Raw genomic sequence first — 22,404 nt, 5'->3', positions numbered from 1 at the left:
TGGAGAAGGTGGGCGGAGTCCATCTCTGAGCGGATGTTACGAGAGTGAAAGCAAAACACTGCGCCATATTCATTTCATATTCGATTTAAACTCTACACTAATTCTGCAAAATGAGGTGCGAAATTTATGTAAAAGACCTTTCCGGAAATACAACACGAGTAGATCTAGATGTGGATTCAGAGGAGGAGCTGAAGAACATGACTGTTAATGAGTTCAGAAGAAGTTTCATTCCCGAAGATGAAGGTTGAACTCTCCAGTGTTTCTGTGCATGTGTGGTTCTGTGATTCGATTAAACATCACATCATAACTACAGGCGAAAATGATTTAAACATTAGGGAAATCAGATCTGATCAAAGACCCTGAACTTCACAAAGGTTGTAAAGAAATAACATCTGTCTGATTTACCCTGATTTACAAAAATGAACCATCATTTACTACAGTAACCATATTTTAACGGTGATGTTTATAGTAAAATTATGCTAATTAGCCTACAGGAAACCCCTCTTAATGATGAAATGATTCATCTTCAGCTCTTAATGAGGCTGATGTTTTGATGCTGTTGTTTTTCATAGATGACATGTGGAGGCTAATCTACGCAGGCAATCAACTGGACCATGATCATACACTTGGCTATTATGGCATATCCAATAAGTGTACTATACACATGGTTAAACGTCTGCGTGGTGGAAGAGGTAACATCAGTGTTCATCACTAATCTTCAGTCTGACCCTCATGTCGTCACGCTCTATAGAAGTGATTTACTTTAGTGAATTCTGCTCTTAAACCGAATGTCTGTGTATATTATTTTAATATATATCTGTTACACAATAAAACCACAGAAGAACACCAGACAAGTGTCAGCTATCATCAAAGTTTAAACTAACCAGATAAAACATCTTGAATTATTGATCCTCCTTACAAGTACAGTTAAAGGTACAGATTCAAGACACAATATCATTGAGTTTCTGACGGATCTTTTGTTGTTCTGCTCCACATCATCTCTCACAGATGAAGGTACACCTCCAGATGGAGATAAAGGACTTCCCAGGACTGAATCTATGGAAAAACTGGCTGATATGCAGCAGCAGGATTCCAGTGGATGGTGTTGGATAATGTAAATTTTAACACAACACAGTTCACAGACTGAGGAGAAAAGTGTTTCTGAGGTGAATCAAGTTATTACTGTACGATGAACGATTATGAAGACAAACATTGTGCTTCTTTATAATAACATGAACTGATGGATCCATATCAATAACATTTCTTATAAATTTAGTGTTTTAGTATTTAGTATATTAGTATTCGCCGTCTTAGCCAATAGGCCTACAATTATCTTTATAACAAGAGTCCGTCCTAATGTAGGCTAGCCTACCTATTAAACAAAAGGAAAGACTTTTATAAGTGAAAGTATTTTTTCAAGATATTTTAAAATGTTTGTTGCATGGTTACAAATAGCGACGATATTCCTGAGAGGAAAAAAAACGTCGCATTTTATTATTCTGAAATAGGGCCTAATGTATTTGTCGGTAGCTAAATAAAGTAAAATGTTTACAAATAGCCTAGCCTTTGTTTATAATGTTTGTAAACATAGGCTAAATTATGACAAAACTGCCCTATTTTATTTTACCACAAAACCTCCAAACTTAACAGTTGGCCTATTCAGGCTAAATAAACGTAATTAAAACAATTCACTTTTCTTTTTTAACGCCATTCCAGCTTCTATTGCTATTCAAGGCGAGAAACAGGTTTATTTATTAGAAATAAAACTAAGTAAGATGCAAAACGAATTAATTTAAAGTGAATCTGAAGCCTACCTTTCTCATTCGGCACGGTTTCCATTTTCGAGATGAATGTTAAACTATTATTTATTATGTAAGCTTTATACTTCACTCGCATTATCGACATCATCCTTCATATCAGCGCAGATTGTATTACAGAATTGAATTGAGCGGTGTAACATTTTATATGTTTGGTTGATTGTATTTTATTTTAATTATTTAACAGGCTGCGACATCAAGTAAGCAATGCAAGAATTTGTGCGCGTGCGTGAGGCGCCGGCGCGAGCACTGGATTTTTTTTCCTTCTAAGACAGTAAACTGTACTCCGTAATTTATGGTCATGCAGGTAAAATCAAGACATAATTCATACATTTACAAAAGACACTTAAATAACGAAAACAAGCAGAATGTCTGTTTCCTTTCCTAGATCTCTGGAGTGCGCCACAATAAACCCCTCTTTCGTTTTGTTAATCCTAATTATATAGTGAAATATTTGGCGTAGACTATAGGCCTAAATATTCCCTTTTATTTTATATGTGTTATGTAGGCCTATAGTTTTTTTCTGTTTTCTCCGTTCACAGAAGCTCTGCAGGTGTGTGAAGTGGCGTTGTGTGAACTCATGTTCTACTCTCGCACAACAAGCTGCATATTACTTGACATTCATTTTCACTTAAATGTAGGCCTATTGCATGACGGTTGGTGACAGATATCATCGGAAAAACTAACACCAGGGCATTGCCATTGTGTCTTACCTAACCTATGATGACTTGACAGCTGAGCCCGAGCATCTCACTCACTTTCGCTGCGTCAGCGTCACATTTGCATAGGCTGTACTATCTGAATTCGTGATTGGTTGACTGGCAAATCAAAATATTAAAGAGAACGAAAAAATAACGTTATTAACCGGTTAATGGACATTTCAAATTAGCGTTTCTGTTCAGAACGATTAAATTTGATTTCGTTTCCGTTTCTGGTTACGCTCCAGTCAACATTTCGTTCGTTGAAAATTTTCGTTTTCGTTCCTTGAACCGGTTCAGAGCCCTGCTACCTGTTACATTAGACACGTTTCAGTTATAAACGTTTTAAAGGATTAGTTCAGTTCAGAATTAAAATTGCCTGATAATTTACTCTCCTCCATGTCATCAGATGTTTATATCTTTCTTTCTTCAGTGGAAAAGAAATGAAGGTTTTTGAGGAAAACATTCCAGGATTTTTCTCCATATAGTGGACTTCACTGGGGTTCAGCGGGTTGAAGGTCCAAATGTCAGTTTCAGTGCAGCTTCAAAGAGCTCTACATGATCCCAGACGAGGAATAAGAGTCTTATCTAGAGAAACCATCGGACATTTTCAAAAAAATAAATAAATAATAATATATACTTTTTTATTATTTTTATAAAATGGCCGATGGTTTCTCTAGATAAGACCCTTATTCCTCGCTGGGATCGTGTAGAGCTCTTTGAAGCTGACATGGGGGTGAGTGAATTATCAGTAAATTTTCATTCAGAAGTGAACTAATCCTTTAACTAGTATTTTAACTGCCAGATAACAGGGAACGTTCTGTCAAGGTTCTCTCAATGTTATGAACAAACGTTCCTCCAGTAACATTAATAGAACGTTTTCAGAGTTATCTGGTCTTTAATGATGTTCTCAAAACATCAGCACTTTCTCAAAGTCAGTCTGTTATCATATGCTTCACTGTTTATGTGATTTTACAGAAAGTTGGTTTGTTTGCATTTTTACTGTTTCATGAGTTTTGTGCTTCATAATTGTGTTATTGTTGATCTTCTCTGACTGATGAACACATGAACATGCTCTCATACTCTCTACATTTCTCTTCTTCTTTCCTGAGCCTTACATTTTCGTGATAAAAATCCCCCCAAAAAAACACAATTGATACACTACTCTATGCACTTATACACTACGTAGTCCAACATTTCACACTTCATATTCTTCATTTATTTAGTGCATCATCCGGGTCTTTAAAGTGCAATTTGTCTTTTCAGTATTTTCAGAGTGAACACATTAATCACTACTGATACTTAAAAACATCATATATAATGTAGAAGTGTGTGAATTGAGACGCACCTACTTTATGTTTACACTAAAATGGACAGAAATGAGCCTGTTGGTCTTTATTGTCGTTAAACTGAATAAAAATGACTGATATTTTAACCTCACCAGTGATTGATGAGTGTTTTATTCTCAGGAGTATAACTAGACTCGATTAATTATTAATAAATCAGTTTCCTGAAATAAATGCATTGATCTTGATCATTTTTTGTATAATTATGGTGTGCTGACAGAATAGATTTATAGAATTAGTGTATATAAATCTGTGAAATACTTATAGATCATTAAATTATGTTTAACTTTTTATGAACTGAAGAAACTAAAGGAAATAAACACAGAAATCAAACACGGTTCAGGTGAAATAATCCGTAACTAGAATCAGAGGAGTTTGATCACAGACACGACAGAACGAAAGTACGAGTCTCTGAATCAAACACTTTCAGGTCAAAGGTCACTGAATCCAGATGAACTGAGACTAACACTGCATCATGTTAAATCATAAATTAATTTTGTAATAGTTCGAACACATTCAAAATGAGTTATATCTATTTTTCAGATAGGCCTGAAGGCAGCAATATAGATGTATCTGTGGCGAACTCAAAGGAGGAATTCAAGAACATGAGAGTTGAAGAATTAAAAGACAAAATCTATAAGTCGATTCTGTAATTAATTTACTAATAACTGTAAAGAAAATCTGTATTATTGACTGTAGCTTCAGCTCTTCTCAGTGAGGCTGTGAGACTGAGAACTTTGCAAAGAAACAAAAACAATCATTCTGAAGCCATTTCATATGAGCAAAACATATCTATCCTTGTATATTTAAAACATTTGTGTTTGCTGTTCATAGTTGAGCTCTTAGATGGTTCTGGACGTTGTCTATCTCCACTTCTCTACAAAAAGGAGCGAATGGCCAGAGGTTTTATGGCATTAAACACAAGGACATGATAAAACATCGCTCCCATGAAGAGCATATGTGCGGTATTTGAAATTAGTTAAAGCATCTCTTTATAGTCTTTAACTGACCTTCATTTCAGACATCATTATAGAGTCAAAAGTCCACATGATTTTTTTAAATAGTTTTTGTAACATCTTCATAACATAAGTCCATATTTACACACACATATATACACATTGTGTTTTCTATTTAAAATATTGACTTTCATGAGTTTTCATTTAATGGCAATATAAATGAAAACTTCATTATAATCAAAAAAGATCTTTATGAAGCAAAAGACCTTTAATTATCGATCCTTCACCCAATTAAAGCTTCTGACTGATCTTTTCATGTTCTGCGTGGCTCTGGATTAAAAATAATCACGCTCTACGTCACGACGAGCGGATGTTACAACAGTGAAAGTAAAACTAAACACAGCAATGTTTATTTTACGGTGATTCATTTTATCTTTAATTCTTCAAAATGCGGATTGTCTTTCATGTCAAAACTCCTACCGGAACGTCTTTTACGGTGTGTGCGGATTCAGAGGAGACTGTTAAAGAGATCAAAACAAGAGTCTATGGCGACCAATGTAAGTCGAACTCTTCAGTATTCTGTTTATGGTTTTGGTCCTTGTGTGGTTCTGTAACTCGTTTAAAAATACCATCAACTTTCATTTGCGAAAATTATATAAACATTTAGGAAAACCGTATCAACATTTGAATGTCGATTCATGAGCTCTGCTCAACTGAAACACCCTGTAGCCTACTACAAGAAGCATCTGTTTGATTTACCCTTACCAAAATTAACCATTACTGCAGTGACAAAATCACCAACATGATATTTGTTTTTTTGTTGTTGTTGTTGTTTTTTTATAGGGGAGGAATACAGACTAATCTTCGCTGGCAGCCTACTGGAGGATGATCGTACACTTGGTTCTTATAACATACAAAATGATTGTACTATTCACGAGGTTAGGAGGCTTCTTGGTGGAGGTAACAACAGTGTTTAAAGTGATTTAAGGCTCCGATTATAGTCATCAATCTGACTCTTCATGTTTTAACGCAATACAAATGATTGTTCAGTTTAGGCTACTGAATTCTGCTTCAAACTAAAATTCTACATAGGCCTATATTGTAATATCGTATGTCAAATTTTTAATAGCTGGGATGCAAGATTCTGCTTCTGCTGAATGCCTTTTACAGAGTGTCAATTTACACTAGTGCAAATAGCGTCCCTTGTTGGCAAAAGCTATTTACACTAGCTTCGCCCCCCAATGTCTGGTTGCAACGTGATCTCATGAGAAAACGTGTGTATTTTTACGTAAATACACGTACATTTACTTACGTTTTCATACACACAAAAACGTACAACATTGACGTATTTATAGCACTAAAACGTAAAAATACTTACTTATTAACAGCAATAAAAACGTAAATCATGTAACGTAAAGTGTGAATGTATATGAATTCCCATGTATTAATATTAAAATCGTGGCTTTAATGATTTAACGATGTTTTTAGTCGAATTTATTGAAAGCAGTTTACTCATCTACTTAATATGAAATAACATTTCTGTTCGTGACTCGTGCTGCTCGTTTCGGAGGATTACATAATGTTAAACAAGACTACAATTTGAAACCTTATGAATAAAATTTCTGTAATTGTTTAAGCATTTTGTAATATTTAGTTTATTTGCTGTGAGACACAGAAGGCGTTTTCTCCTATGCAGTGACTGACAATACAACCATAAGATACACCAAAACACAACATAAATTCACAAATCACATCCATTTTATTTGTTCGCTGTACTCCACATCTTTAGAATCCATATGTTTGTAAGGAACAGATCCAAATTCAGCCCTTTATCCATCGATCTTCATCTTCATTCTCAGCAACAGCGACCGTCACAGTCAAAGCTCGCGCTCGTTATGTTTCAGATCTGAAAGTAGCGCCACCCTCGAGAAGCGTTACGACATGGTTTACGGCACTGATATCAAACGCTCATTGGTTCTCACCTGCTCCGTCACAGATTGCGACATGCCGTGTTTCAGTGGATTGACATTTGAAATGAGTGCGCGCCTTCACGGAGAGAAGCCGGATTCATCATATTTTCATGGATTAATAAGTTAAATTCTGCTCTGTACCCTATAAAAAACTATTACCGCCAGAGAGGACTGTGACTGGAACTCATCAGCATTTGAACTACTTTTGGTACCACTTTTGACATTTTCGCAAAAAATAAATTATTGTGATTACGCTTGTTTGTCTGTCATTCTTTTATTTATAACAGTGGGTAGTTTAAAGAATGGTTAAAGGTGTTAGGTTTAGGGGTAGGTGTAGGATTAGTGGCTCAAAATATCGTTTTAATGTTATATTTTTCACTAAAATTGTCATTTTCCTACCAATTTCTGTTCTCTATGTTTTATTCTGTTCTCTATGTTTTATTCAACATTCTGTATAAAATGGGTAGGTTTAGGTTCGGGATGGGGTTTAGGGATCTTACATTTATCTACAAAACGATAAAATGGAAATTATACATATATCTTTATGACATGAAATATACGTAAATATTTTACGTTTTTTCGCTGTAAAAACGTAAGTATTTTTACGTTTTAGTGCCATAATTACGTCAATATTGTACGTTTTAGCACCTTTCTAAACGTACAAAAATGTACGTTTTGTGTCTTTGAAAGTTACGTATTAATACCTACGTATTAACAATGAGACTCAAGTTTAAAAAAAGACGCGCAAAACTACAAGTCTTCACTGGCACAGCAGTAGCGTGAGACTCGCAAACTTGGCTTTTAAACCAATCAAATCCGCCTTGACAAGCTGACATTTATTTTCAATAAAAACTATATTAATGTTCTAAAAGTGGAAATAAACTGTGAATGAGTGTTTAATAATATTAAAAGTGTTTATTTGGTAGGGTTTGTGGAAGGTGTGGGGAGGGTTTTTATTCTCCCAATAAGACAGCATCCATGTAATAATTTTAATAAATATAATCATTTTACACTTGCATTTACACTTACATTGAACTTGCATCTTGTTCACATATTTTTGTTTTTAAGATGGAAAATGGACAGGTATGAAATACAGGTATGAAATTTGGTAGACACATGTAACAGCCCAATCCCTACAAAAAAGCCCCTGGGTGCAAAATCTGAAACCCAACAGGAAGTGAGATATTTTGAGTTTTCTTTGGAAAATTTGTGCAGTTTTTGTCATTTTCATACATTGTACTTTACTGAACTCCTCCTAGAGCTTTAATCAGATCAACGTCATATTTTATCAGTCTAATCTAAAGGCCTTTGCAACTTTAAATTGCGAAGATCTAGAGTTTTCGATGAAGGGCGTGTCCGTGGCGGCCTGACAAAATTCGATGTTTCGTCATGAAACAGGAAGTTGTTGTAACTCGGGCATACAATGTATGATCTGCCCCAAACTTCACATGATTTATTACAGTCCTGACCTGAAGACATCTACATGGCATTATTCAGTTACAGTCATAGCGCCACCTGCGGGACACAGGAAATGACATGTTTTACTCTGTGATTAATTTTAAAGGGTTAGTTCACCCAAAAATGAAAATGCTGTCATTAATTACTCACCCTCATGTCGTTCCACACCCTTAAGACCTTTGTTCATCTTCAGAACACAAATTAAGATATTTTTGATGAAATCCGATGGCTCAGTGAGGCCTGCATTGCCAGCAAGATAATGAACACTTTCAAGAAAGCTACTAAAGACGTATTTAAAACAGTCATGTGACTGCAGTGGTTCAACCTTAACGTTATAAAGAGACGAGAATACTTTTTGTGCGCCAAAAAAACAAAATAACGACTTTATTCAACAATATCTAGTGATGGGCGATTTCAAAACACTGCTTCATGAAGCTTCGAAGTTCTCTTTTGAGTCCACTAGATTGTGAACACCAAAAGGACTGAGGTCACTTTCAGCTTACTATAAATTACTATAGTATTTTTTTCACCTGGGACAGGCCAAAAACACATGCTCAGACCCCTGAAAAGGACCAAGTATGAAAATGTAACAGATGTAGGCTAGTAAGAGCTGTGTGTAAACCTCACTCCCCTGAACTCAAGAGATGCTCTAGCGACTGACACGAGAGATTGCGGTCTTTAGCCTCCTTGTTAGAGCGCCCGACTTACACGTGGACTGGAGCAGGCAGGTGCGATCCGGAGGGGTTATAACCTTTATGGTTCACAGAGAGTGTCTTTCTATAAAAACATTTTGATATTGTTTTTTTTCTTGTTACAATTCCTAATTCAAGGCAAGTAAGTAACCTTTATTTCTTCAATTAAGAAATAAGTGCTAATTCAGCTGTCTTTAAAAAGACAAAGTAATTATTTAAATCAATTTGGTTCAATGTTAATTTAATGTAGTTCAATAACAGTGTAATGTGTCAAAGTTCATCAGGAAACATGCTGAATTCAACAATAAAGCCTCATAAAGCACAGCTGTGTCATCATTCAGCTCAGTTCAGTTCAGTTCTGAAATCCATACATTGAATGATACTGAAAAGTTAATCAATTATGAAACAAATTTGAATAAGCTCAGCTATTATGAACCTTTACTGATATTAATAAGATAATTATAAGAATCTTTTAAACTCCAGCCAAGCCCAGGGTCACAGTGGCATTGAAAAAAAAAAAGGTATTTGCTGTTGGTTTAATTGTCAAAAGTGATGCTGAAGATGTTCTTGAAACTCAACTATTGTGAGAAATCTCTCAAAGCCTCCTAAAGAGTGTGTGTATTACTGCCCCCTAGAGGAACATGATGAAGTTGTTTCCGTCCACATGGAGACGACACAAATTTTGCTTTCAATAACACGAGTTGTGCTGTAGTTTTCGGAATGAAACCAGCCTTAAATTGTTCTTCTATGAACCAGTAACGACACACAGCGTTTAAAGTTGAGTTAGATCACTTTATTTATTTTCAGTGAGTTTATGTCTGTCTTTGAATATCAATAGCATGCCTTGTGCTTCAGTTCTGTGAATAAAACCAACCTTAAAATGCTCTTCTAAGAGCCAGAAACAGCACAGCCTCTAGATTCGAACAATTAATATAAATTTATTATCACATCTGAATCTCGGTAGCATTGTTTCTGCATCTCTTATCATAGTAAACCAACTGAAAGCAATTCTTTTAGGTCCTAGTTATAGATCACACTATTTGAATTTGGAACTAAATATTATGGTTTTTACTCAAAATGTAAAACTTCTTTTTCTTCAACACTATTACCACTACTTTTATTCTTTCAAATATATAACATTTACAGTGTTTTTACCATGTGAGACTGTGCGTGTGTTTGTGTGTGTGCGCATGTGTGTGTGTGTGTGGTTGAGTGAATGTACACAGTTTGATCGCCTTTTTCCAAGAGTAAATCATGGAACAATTGAGCTTTTTTCCTCTTGGTTTTGTACTTTGTAGATGGTCCCTATCTGCTATTTTACATTACAGAATGTATATGTTTCTAAACCGCAAAGCAGATTAAACACATAAACTACATTGTGTGTTCTCTTATACATTTTAAAACAGTTTGAACACAACCTGTTTTTTGTTCTTATACTGAATCATTATTGCTCTATTGAAGTGTTTTCTAAGCTGAATATCTGACGAATGTCAAATGTCCAACGTCAGACCAACTTTATATCAGTTGAGGAGGTAACATCAGTGTTCATCTACTCTTCATGTCGTTACTGAAGATAATCACTTGTTTTCTCTATAGCAGTGATTTTAAATTAGAAACACGTTAGTGAATTCTGCTCTTAAACTCATGTACGTTTTGTGTTTTTAGAAACATTATTTATACATTGCTCATGGTGTGAAAAGTGTTTTCTGAAACGTTTCAGTTAGATGTGTCAAGTGTTTTTTAAATGTTACTGCTTGTTTCAAAACATTCAAAAGTAACATTCCCATGATGTTTGTAAAATAATAATATGGAACATTCTCTTAATGTTTTACTAATCTTCACATTCTTAGCACATTTCTTTGTTATCTGGGAAGATTGAACTATGTTTTAGGGCGACTTCTCAAAATCATGCCATTACTGTAAATTATTTTACACAGTTTATAGAATGTTGGTCAAAACATTGGTTTGTTTATATTTTTACTGAGTTTTGTGCTTCATAATTGCTTTAATGTTCTCTGACTGATGAACACATATAGTGTAAAACATGCTCATACAAAAATGGACAGAAATGAATAATAATCCCACAGATCTCCTACATAATATTAATATAAACTGTATTATGATGAGTGTAAAACAGATTCAAGACACAATATAATTCAGTTTCTGACAGATCTTTTATTGTTCTGTTCCATATCAGGTACACCTCCAGATGAAGATAAAGGAGTTCCCAGGACTGGATCTATGGAAAGACTGGCTGATATGCAGCAGGAGGAATCCAGTGGATCATGTTGCATAAATTAATTCAGTAAATATAAAAATATACGTATACATAAATATATTCATACTGTGATCTGATCAGGTAAAGTGAGATATCATTGAAATGTACATATATATTCTGTTCAGATGTCTCCCTCTTACAGTAAAGTGTTTGAGTGAAGTGAATTTATAACGGACAGGAGATCGCACTGAACGACTCTCCTGTACCAAAAACAGTATGTTTATCTGAACTGCAGGTGAAACTGAATATTAAACCTTTAATGTAGCATCCATAAAGTTCACAGAGAATATATTCCAACAGTAGAGAACTTGGTTAAAATTTATTTCAATAGTTCACTTTGACATTCTGATAACTATGAGTAACTTTACTACTGCATACAAGTTGTAAAGTTACTCATAGTTGAATGTCTGAAGTGGATCATCAAAATAAAGTGTTACTGTGAATTTTAACACAACACAGTTCACAGACTGAGGAGAAAAGTGTTTCTGAGGTGAATCAAGTTATGATGAAAGATTATGAAGACAAACATTGTGCTTATATATATATATATATATATATTTATGATCATTATGTGAGATTGTAGTTGGTTTCTTTTTAGTACAAAACCACCTTACAGACATTAAACACAATACAAAAAAAAAGAGCAAGTAGTAAACAAAGTATAGGATATCATGAGAATACCAGTTTACTGTGTTTAAAATTACACACTTTAAAGTTTAAATATTTGGTAGAAATTAAAATTGCACAAATGATCTATAAAGAAAAAAATAAACAGCTGATTCGTGGGGTGGTTTTGTGGAATAGTCTGAACGAATCGATCAAACAAAGTGTAAATATGTTGCAATTTAAAAAAAGGTAAAAAGATTTGTTTTTGATAAGCACAGAAGTGAGGAGGGAGAGTGATGATTCAACACTGTTGTTGATGCTTGATTTTTGTTGTTTGTTCTTATATTAATAGCTAGATAAAGTAGCATGTAAATTGGAGTAGCATTTTCATATGATTTAAAATGGTATTTCTGATTTGTCTTGTTTGATTTGGTTTTGGTAAGCACTGGGGTAGTGTCTGATAAGCCTACAGCCTCTGTCTGTCTCTTTTTGAGCGGGTTGAGTATTATGTCAAAATGTTGGTTTATTCTGTTATTGATTTGTACGTATTTTTTTCTTTTAATAGTTTGAGTTCGAAATAAAGATTTAATTAATTCTTTCATAAAAGTGTGTATAAAGGATATATACATTTTTATATAAGGACCATTTATAGTTTTAAAAGTGACTAAATGCTTGTTTTCTCTCTGGAAGAGCTTTTATATTCAACTAAATATTGTATTATTTTAGTGCAGGTACATGAATTGAGACACACCTACTTTGTGTTTATATAAAAAGGACAGAAATGAGCCTATATTAAATTAAACTGAATAAAAATGACTGATGTTTTAAGCTCACTGCGGTGATTGATGAGTGTTTTATTCTCATGTGTATAACTAGACTCATTTAATTATTAATAAATCAGTTTCCATCCAAACTCTTTATTAGTAGTACCAAAATGTCTCTGTGTGGGTACATTTCCAAAACAAGTGAATGAAATCTTCCTCAGCAGAGCGACAGAAAGAACAATTCACTTCAATATCTGACTTATATTTCTTAAGAAAGGCTTTGGTCAGGTAACATCTGTAAATTAATTTAAATGTTATTTCTCCAGTAAGCAGATACTTAGGAGACAAGACCACACTTTTTTCATTATTCCAGTATGGTATTACAAAGAACTGTCATTATCTCTCTCTGGAAAAGAGCTCTGATTTTATAATTATTTTGAAGAGTGGATTCTGGGATCCACTGCTGCTTCAATATATATATTTTGAGTGATATATAATCAAGTTATTAATAAACATTTCTCTTTCTAAAGATTAAATTATTTGACTTCTTGAATGTATGTTAAAGCATTTATTTTCCTTTTAATCGTCAAACACTAATTCTGAATGTTGTCTGTACCTCTCACAGAGAGAAAAGTACAACTTATCAGTATGTTTTGGGAATCTTTCCTGTTTATAGTTAAAGCCTGGGCCAACTTTAGCCTGAAGAAGCTGTGAATCATGTGTATCTGTGTATGTCAGGTCCATCATGGGTACTGATGAACAACTGGCACTCTGCTGGAGACCTGCAGACGCCTTTTCATGACTCATCAAGACATCCTGTGCCCAAGTTCAGGGTCTGAGCGTCAGCATCATTATAGATGGAGATATGCTTCTGACAATCTGTCCATGTGTGGAAGATTACTAATTTTGTCTGTTTTTCTGAGCCAATCAGAATCATTCAACCTGAAGTAATGACGTATTTAGTTGACTCTGTTAGAGTAAAATTGTTGTGAGGATTTGAATGTACGCAGAGCGCCTACAAACTCCTTGTGAGACTTGAAGCTGGCTTCTGCTGATTAAACTGCAAACTACTGCAACAGCTTCCGCCTTCTGTTCGATTCCTACATTTTGGGAATGGAGTCCGATTCCTGGTTCAGGAAGTGACTGGAGTCGATTCCAAGAATCGATTGCTCCTGTTTTCGGTTCTTTTTCAATTCTTGTTTTTTAGATTGAAGGAACCTAATCTCACCATGACTACAGGGTATTAAAGTCATAGAAAGTAGCCTTTCCATAATATGAAGCTGAATTAATAATATAAAGGTATATTTCCACAGCTGTGATTGATTTTAAATTGTAATTTTGGCTGCATTGCACCTGAAATGGGTCATCTAGTATCGCTTAAAAACTGAGACACTGAAATAACCAGAACATCAACAACACTGGTATAAGAGCGCGTGATTTATCTGTCAATCAGATTTTTGATCTGTTCTCTCGACTCGTTTTCTTTCAGAGTTATTGGCTGATAGAAAGAATAAAAGGATAAAAAATATCATTTTACCTAAATGAAAATAATGAAGAGCCTGGATCACCATGCAGCACTTAAAATTGTATGCCAGTTTCACTGTAAAATAACCTAAGTGTTGTGTTTCTATTCTAATGATATGTTTCTGCAATGTGAAATATACACATAAAGGAAGTCAGTAGCACTTTATTTTACAGTCCTGTTCCGCATGTACATGTAATTTAATTAGGTACTGAACCTAACATTAACCCATGTAATTAGGCCTACCTTACATTATCCATTTTCTTAGGTAAGTACACGCATTGTAGAATAACGTGCAACAAGAGAATCTGTATATTTGAATGTTGATTTAGCTCTTATCAGTTGAAAGACTGCAAAGAAAACCCATAATTCTGAAGCAGATAGCACCTGTGTCTGATGATGATGTTGTTGTTTCTTTCATAGATGAAGACGGCAGACTCGTCTGCAATGTAAAACAGCTATCGTGTGTATTTCGTACACGTTACAGTGCCATTCAACACAGGGCTCTTATTTACAATAGGAGACCACCACAGACTGGAGGAAGAGGTGTGTAAAAACTGTTGAAAAAGTTGTCACTAGAACACTATGTCTCAGTAACTGGTTTTAAAAGTCCACAAATGCTTGTTTTCTCTAGGGGTTTTAATAGGAATATTAGTGACTTTACAATAAGGCTAATGATTTAACATTAAAGTTGCCATGAAATCAAATTTGTGTGCAGAAATTAAATATAGCCCAAGTTCCCTTCATGGCCATATGAATTCAAACTTTATTAGTATAGACATGTAAAAGATCTTCACACAATTAAAGGTACCGATAGACAGATCTATGTCAACAGAGATCACTCATCTTGTGTTCTTCTGCTCCACTTCATCTCTCACAGGTTCAGGTCCATCTAAAGAGGAACATGAAGGAATGTCCAGGACCAAATCTATGGAAAAATTAACCCTTAGCTTGTAAATGCATCATACTCACACTGAATTCAAAGAGGAAGTTTCAAGCATGTTGCAGTAATGAAACGGCACACATAATCCATTATAAATGTATATTCATACTGAGGGTTGAAGTGTAATATCAATATTATTTACTAGGGCTGGGTATTGAGACAATTTTCACGATTCGATTCGATTACTATTCACATGCTTTTGATTCGATTATGATTTCGATTCGATATCGATTATTTTGGATGTAGTATTTCAGTTACAGTACATGGCAAATTTTCTAGAGGAAAAAAATCTCTCAACTAATGCTGTAAGTCAGTTGGTACTACATTGCTATTATATTGAAGGTTAAAATGAACTTATTTATATACAAACACTTAAATTACACTCAGTGATGTTTTTTATAATAAAGAAAGTTTAGAATTACATAATCATATTTCTACTCCAATTCCAGATTTTTGAAATGGAAACCGGGGACATTTCCTATTTGAGTGGCCAAATATCGTAGAAATCTCATTTGACCAACTCTTTAAAGCAAAATTTATAAACAATTTATAAAACATAATATAACTGATTTCAGTGAAATGGAGCAGCGTAACCAAAGCCCTTTTACCCATATTTGTACAGACTTTCAGGAAGTTAAAAGATGATAATCTTGAGAATGAAGACCATAATTCTTTACACCTCATACTGCTGTAAATAAGAGGGCTATAAATGTAATATGCAATATAATTGCATCATATATAGTGTTCTCTATGAGACCACGCTGTATGATTTCCCAGTGACATTTATATTTTTTGTTAGATATTTCAGCTATAACAGTGGAAAGTGCAAACATTTTGTTTGTTGAAAATGCCACAAGTTGCACTGCAAATAGCACACTATGTACTCATCCGTGTAGTGTATGAGTTTTATAATGTTATTTTGTCATTCATCATTAGTGTCTGAAGCTCCACCTCTCCTCTAGATAATTAAATCTGTGACAGTCGAGTGAAAGAAGTGTCCAACATTTTCTTTTTGTTTAGTGCATCATCCGGGTCTTTAAAGTGAACACATTAATCATACTCTTGATACTTAAAAACATAATGTATAAGTGTGTGAATTGAGACGAACCAAATTTATGTTTACACTACAATGGACAAAAAGTGTGGAGTGTGGAGAAGTGACATTTGTCATGTTAAAAAAAAAAATATAATCGAAATATTACAGTTTTTTCTGAATTGCTAAAACGTTTATCAAAACCGTCACTCATCTAATCAAAACATTAAACACAAATCCAAATCTTCAAACTAAATTCACAAAACCTCTGACTCTTATGGCAAAATCAAACAATTGCTTGGTTGGGCAAGTTCAAAATGTAATAAATTATATATTACTAGTTACTGTCATTTGAAAGTAATTACAATATTACTATCTCTGAATTGTAATGCGTTACGCTACTTTTGAGTTACTTTCACCAAAATAACCACAGAAGTATGACGGCATAAAATGCTAAAACGTAATTTATTGCTGCTCACTGTAGATCCAGTGGAGGGCGATGTGGTGTAGCAGAATGACTGCAGTGATCCTCAACGGAGGATCTATTTTACTTTTAGATTTTTTTCTCTGGTGCTGAATGTCTTAAAGTGTTGGTAAAAAATAAAACTTAAACCCACTTAATTTCGGGTTAAAATGCGTTGTACTGAGATTGTAACGAGTATAATATTACCCAGATTTTATTAGTAATGCGTTATGTTACTGCGTTACAGCAAAAAGTAATATATTAGACCTACTGTAATATAATGCGTTACTCCCAACACTGCACAACTAAAGATGAAGTTAAGGCTAACAGTATCGAAGGCTTTTTGGAAGTCAAGAAGGAGCTGAAATAGGTGGAGACTGAGGCTAATCAAAGTTAAACAATAACCACAGTCTCACAGATAATTCTACATTCAAAGGTAATTCAGTACAGGTTGGATCTCATTCAAAATGAGTTTTCAGATCTACTTTAAAGATGAGATAAACAAACATGAGAGAATGAAAGTGTGTGTGTCGAACTCAGAGGAGGAATTCAGGAACACCACAGTGGAGGAGCTGAAGAGAAAACTCATTCCTGAAGACCAATGTGAGTCACTTCAGTCTTCTGTTTCTGTCACATGTGAAGAATAACAAAGAAAATCTGTGTTTGAATGTAGATATTATCAGTTGAGAAGCCTGAGATTAACGCGTTTGCACATAAATAACATAATTCTGAAGGCACGACCTTAATGAGGAAAACGTGTCTGCTGTTCCTCTCACAGATGACAACACTATACTTCTCTACCATTACAACACACTGAAGAAGAATCGCACACTTGGTTTCTACGGGATTAAACACGAGGATGAGATTAGAGCAGTACGCCGCGGAAGTATGCATTACACACGTATTTGACATAAATTAAAGCATTTCTTTATAGTCTTAAACTAACTGAGCTTTTCATTTCAGCCACCATTACAGTGACAGTTGAGTTTCATTCTTTTCCTGCTCAAGTGACAGAAGGTCAGTTTTGAGTCAAAAGTCCACAAATGCTTGTTTTCTCTATCAGTGGTTTTGTGTTACGAACATGTTTATAATTCCATGTTTACAGCTTTTATACACATCAGGCATTTTTTGAGCTTCATATTGTGGCAATATAAATTGAAACTTTAATATGATGAGTGTAAAATACCTTTAAAGCTGCAGTCTGTATCTTTTGGCGCTCTAGCGGTTAATAATAAACAGAACTGTTGCATGTGTCTTGCGGAAGAACATTGTAGCCGGAACTACTTCTCTCTGTTTATGTCTATGACGAATCACGCAGGTACTGTGATCATCCGCAGCGGTACGACCCGATCCAGTCTAAAATAGTCCCGATATAAACACTTATTATAGGTGTACCGTAGTGATTCAGGATAATACAAAAACATGGTTTGGAAAATAGATTCATGATGTACTCGCTCATTATATAATTTTTGTACATTTTGAACACAAAAAAGTTACAGACAGCAGCTTTTTAAAAGGTACCAGATCTGAGGAAACTTCTGTTTTGTTTCACGTCATCTCTCACAGAAACACTTACCTTTGAAGATGACGATGATGAAGATAAAGAAATATCCAGGACTCAGTCAATTGACAATTTGGTTCTGATGCAACAGATTGACCACCACAGCTTCACATGATCCACAGAAATATATCCATACTGTCATCAGTTAAAGTGTCTCATCTTTAAATTTGACTGCCATCAACATTCACTATCATATATTCTCTTCTGAAGTCATCTTAATGTAAAATGTTTCCTAAAAAGAATTTATCATGAATTTTTAATGGTTATAAAGTTAAAAGAGTTTTGTTTTGACATTCTGTGCATTTCCTGTATGTTTCTGTACATTCATATGCAAATATTGTGCTTAGCCCTTTATTTTACAGTTATTAAATCATACATGCAAGTGAATATTTTTATTTTGTCGAATTTTCCCTTTGCACTTTCAATGGATAAACAGTTTTTGTACAAGTAAATTCATCCATTCCAATTTGCTTTAATATCACGTCAGTTATGATTACTCAATATGGGGTTTTTTTTGTAAAAAAAAAAAAAAAAAAAAATTCAACTTAAAAAAGTGAGTGTTTGTACTGTCTTAAAATGTTAAGTTTGGTCAACTCAAATATAATATATATAGAATATAATTTATGTAACACTTCACTTAAAGCCCTTATACATAATGCACTATAAGGTATTCATAATGTACATTATAATGCATTATATCTTTTCATAAATAACTGTAACCAAAGTTAAAATACATTAGAATATTCACAGATTCTGAAATTTTTTTTTTTTTGTGATGTGTTTTAATGTATTATAATTTCTAAAGGTGTGTTCAATGAATAGATGAGTATTATAATGTATTATAATTGTGTTTACAATTATTAATGAGATCATACAATGCATTACAAATCATAATTACTGCATTATAAATACTTTTATAATGCATTACACATAAGGGCTTTAAGTAAAGTGTTACCGTAACATCTTTTAAAATGAGAACATAGTCTATAATAATGCTTCATCCAGTGAAAGTTGTCTTCTCACATCAAAATCCACCCACATATTTCTTTAGAACTGTTCTGTGAACAGTGTTTGACCTGTGCGTGTTTCTCTCCTGATTCAGACATTTCACTGGAGGAATCAATAGGACTCATCCATTGCTGAGTTTGTGCTGTAATGCTGAATTCCTCCAAATCTGTTCCCATGAAGAAACAAACTCATCTACATCTGTGGTGACCTGAGGGTGTGAACATCTTCAGCAAACTTTCTTGTGTGTGTGTGTGTGTGTGTGTGTGTACTGCTCCTTTAAGGGCGCTGAAAAAGTGGTTGTAGACGTGTTGGGTTTCTATCCACCTTTTTCCCATGACGATTTGTGAGAATTATAGGAGTAACTTCCATTAAACTGTAAACAGTCAGCAGAAGGTTCACTCTCTGAAGCAAAAAACAATGAATTGGTGTTGATAATGATTATAAGGTTTTTGCTCAAGCAATCATAAATCTACTGTTATGGCAATCAAATCCAACTTTAAATTATTTTATTATATTCTGTGTTTTTATTGAAGATTATAAACAAACAAACAAATAATACATATACGCTGAGTCTGAAATCACTTAGGCCTAGTAGGTACTTATTTTGAATGAAGTAATTACTTCACAGCCGCTAAAATAATTATGTTCTATACAGTATGAGTGTGTGTGAATGTAATCTGGATGTATGACTGTAATCTTGGTGTGTCTCTGGCCTGTGTAAAAAGTGGGTGGTGTGATGATCTACTCTATTGGTAAGTGAAACTAACCACGACATCTTATTTATGCACACATCTGCTCACATCTCAAATGATACATTAATTCTGGAAAGATTTGAGCACATTGCAGTACCGGGTCAATTTTCAGGAAATCTTGCAAGGCAGGATCATAAATGTGTCAGAGTCAGAGGAGGAATTCCAGAACACCACAGTTGAAGAATTAAGAAGAATATTCATTCCTGATCTGGACGCAGGCAGCTGTAAGTGTTGTTTAAATGTGAATATAAGATGAAATATTTTAACATAGTGCATTAACATTTGAATGTGGATGTGATTTTATAATTGCAGGGACATTTGGTGTCCAAAGTCCTTTTATTTTAATTGTTATATATTTTTTTAAATTATTTTAATAATTTGTTACTCATTTTCATGGATCACAATATGTTACAGGCTATAACAATATGACTTTCATTCATGAATTATGACAAACTCAGTCAGGATTTTTTTCCTATGTGTTTTTATTGCTCTTATAGTGCATGAAAAACAAGATTTGATTTTTTTACACATATTTTTCAAAGAGATTTTCTGTATGCGTTTATGGTTTTAACTGAAGAGATACTGTATAATACAGTAATAACATTGTGTGTATTTAACAAACCAATCAATAAAATGATATAAAATCATGTGAAAATATATCCAAAAAATATAAATATTGCAAACATGATTAAACTTCATACAAGTTGAACTTTGCGTGTCTTTGATATCACGAGGGCGTGATTCCATCAGAGATCTTTACAGCCTGTCAAAGTACAACTCAGATTATGTAGAAGATGCTCACGCTCCCTCCAGAGAGATAACACAAATACATTTATTTACAGTCAAAAAAGTTACTGCAGATGAAGTATTTTTAAAAAAACAGTCACTGAATTGTAGCTGAAATATAGCTATTGATGCATGATGTCCACTATGGTGGACAGATGATTAATCAGAATTTCCTCCCAATTTTAAATCAATACTGTCATACGACTCATTAGATTTTGCTTGATGCTACAACATTTTTTTTACCTGCAAGAGTCTGCTAGGATAGAAGGATATTCTGGAGCAGCTTGGCATTTCTGACTGGACATCAACCATCTTGGTTTGGACAGGGGAAAAATCAACATACGACATACAAATCAACACGTGTATAGGAAGTATAGGATGATGCACAAGATGCAACCTCTACAGTCGTATCAACTATGCCATCAAAACCCATGCATGTGCAAGAAAATGCTTTTTTGTCCACTAGTGACCTCTATGCATAAAAGGGATATAATATTTTCTGTAAAAAAGTGTTATATAGCTAAAAAATGTGTCTATAAATCTTTGACTGTAACACAGTTGACAGACAATACTATAAAAAAAATCTGTTTTTTCATTAAAAGTTAAAAAAAGGAAGTAACTTGTGTTTGGCAAGCACTGAATTATTAAAACTAAATAAAGCAAACCAAAGGGAAAGAGAAAGTTTAAAGCCATTTTCTGTTTAAAATAGTTCAGTGTCAAAATATGAACATATTTTAATGACAGTATATGTATTGAACAAAAACTAATTATTTTATTTATCAAAATAAACAGAAAATAGTGCAAACTGTAACACTTTAGTATGGGGAACACATATTCTACAACTTTTGCCTTAATAAACTACTAATTTACTGCTTATTAATAGTTCAATTCAATTATGGGATGTAGAATAAGGTCATGCAGAATAAGGCAGAAAATTGACATGTGAAATATGCAGTTGATAAATGTAGAAAAGTGATAAATGTCATGAGATGTCTTTCAGGACTGGGGGCTAATGTTACAGCTTTATATTATTATTTATATAGGCTAGCTTTAATAAGGTCAAGATTAGATTATGGGTGTATTGCCTATCGCAGAACTGATCACCGCGAGATGCATGCCGGTTAGAAATGTGTCCGAAGGTGGGCCGCCTGTCTCTGATGTCATGTTGACGTGTGGCAGTGTCGGATTCTGCAGTCAGTCGAAGTTGCTCTCCACCGACTGCACACGATGGGAAACGACTTGATGACGACACAGCTTAATTCTCATTGGTTTAAACCACTGTGATGTATTGATCTCTTTTAAAATGTCTGATTTTAAAACTCTAATATCATGTTTTTATGTGTATTAATTATGTGCGAATATTCCCAAAGTCTCTTAAAGCGTGATCTCTCTATGTGATTGTTGTCATATTTATAAAAATATATCTGTAATTAAAGTAAAAATGATTGATAAACACGTCTTTCGAATGGAAATAAATAAGTACTTTGAGTGTTTTGTTCATTGTGTTTATTTTCATATTTAAGCAACAGAACTTAAATGACATCCAGTTTATCAGCAACACAGCAGGAGTGTGAATCTCGCAGGATCTCGCAGGTGTCTGATCCACTGCCTTCACGTGTTCTCGGAATGATCGGAAATACGAGTTTCCTAAAAAAAAAAAATTGCACATGAACACTCTCACATTTTGAAACCTGAATGCTCGTAATCACAACTTCAGAAGTTTTTAGAGAAGAAGAAGCACGTGAAGGCAT

At 34.1% G+C, this 22,404-nt stretch overlaps 1 long non-coding RNA gene across 1 annotated transcript; it reads left to right on the top strand.

The window, feature by feature from the left end:
* The first annotated feature begins 18 nt into the window (after window positions 1-18).
* LOC127507069 (uncharacterized) lies at window positions 19-18,608 on the top strand. Its single transcript, XR_007928225.1, has 10 exons — window positions 19-374; window positions 573-692; window positions 1,009-1,166; window positions 4,696-5,374; window positions 5,661-5,777; window positions 11,135-14,653; window positions 14,988-17,149; window positions 17,325-17,432; window positions 17,510-17,563; window positions 18,113-18,608. It is a non-coding gene; the product is annotated as an uncharacterized LOC127507069 (long non-coding RNA).
* The last annotated feature ends 3,796 nt before the right edge of the window (window positions 18,609-22,404 follow it).

The sequence above is a fragment of the Ctenopharyngodon idella genome, chromosome 24, assembly GCF_019924925.1.
Source record: "Ctenopharyngodon idella isolate HZGC_01 chromosome 24, HZGC01, whole genome shotgun sequence".
Classification (NCBI taxonomy): domain Eukaryota; kingdom Metazoa; phylum Chordata; class Actinopteri; order Cypriniformes; family Xenocyprididae; genus Ctenopharyngodon; species Ctenopharyngodon idella.
Note: the sequence above shows the minus strand (reverse complement) of the source record. Positions and strands in the feature narration are given on the sequence as shown.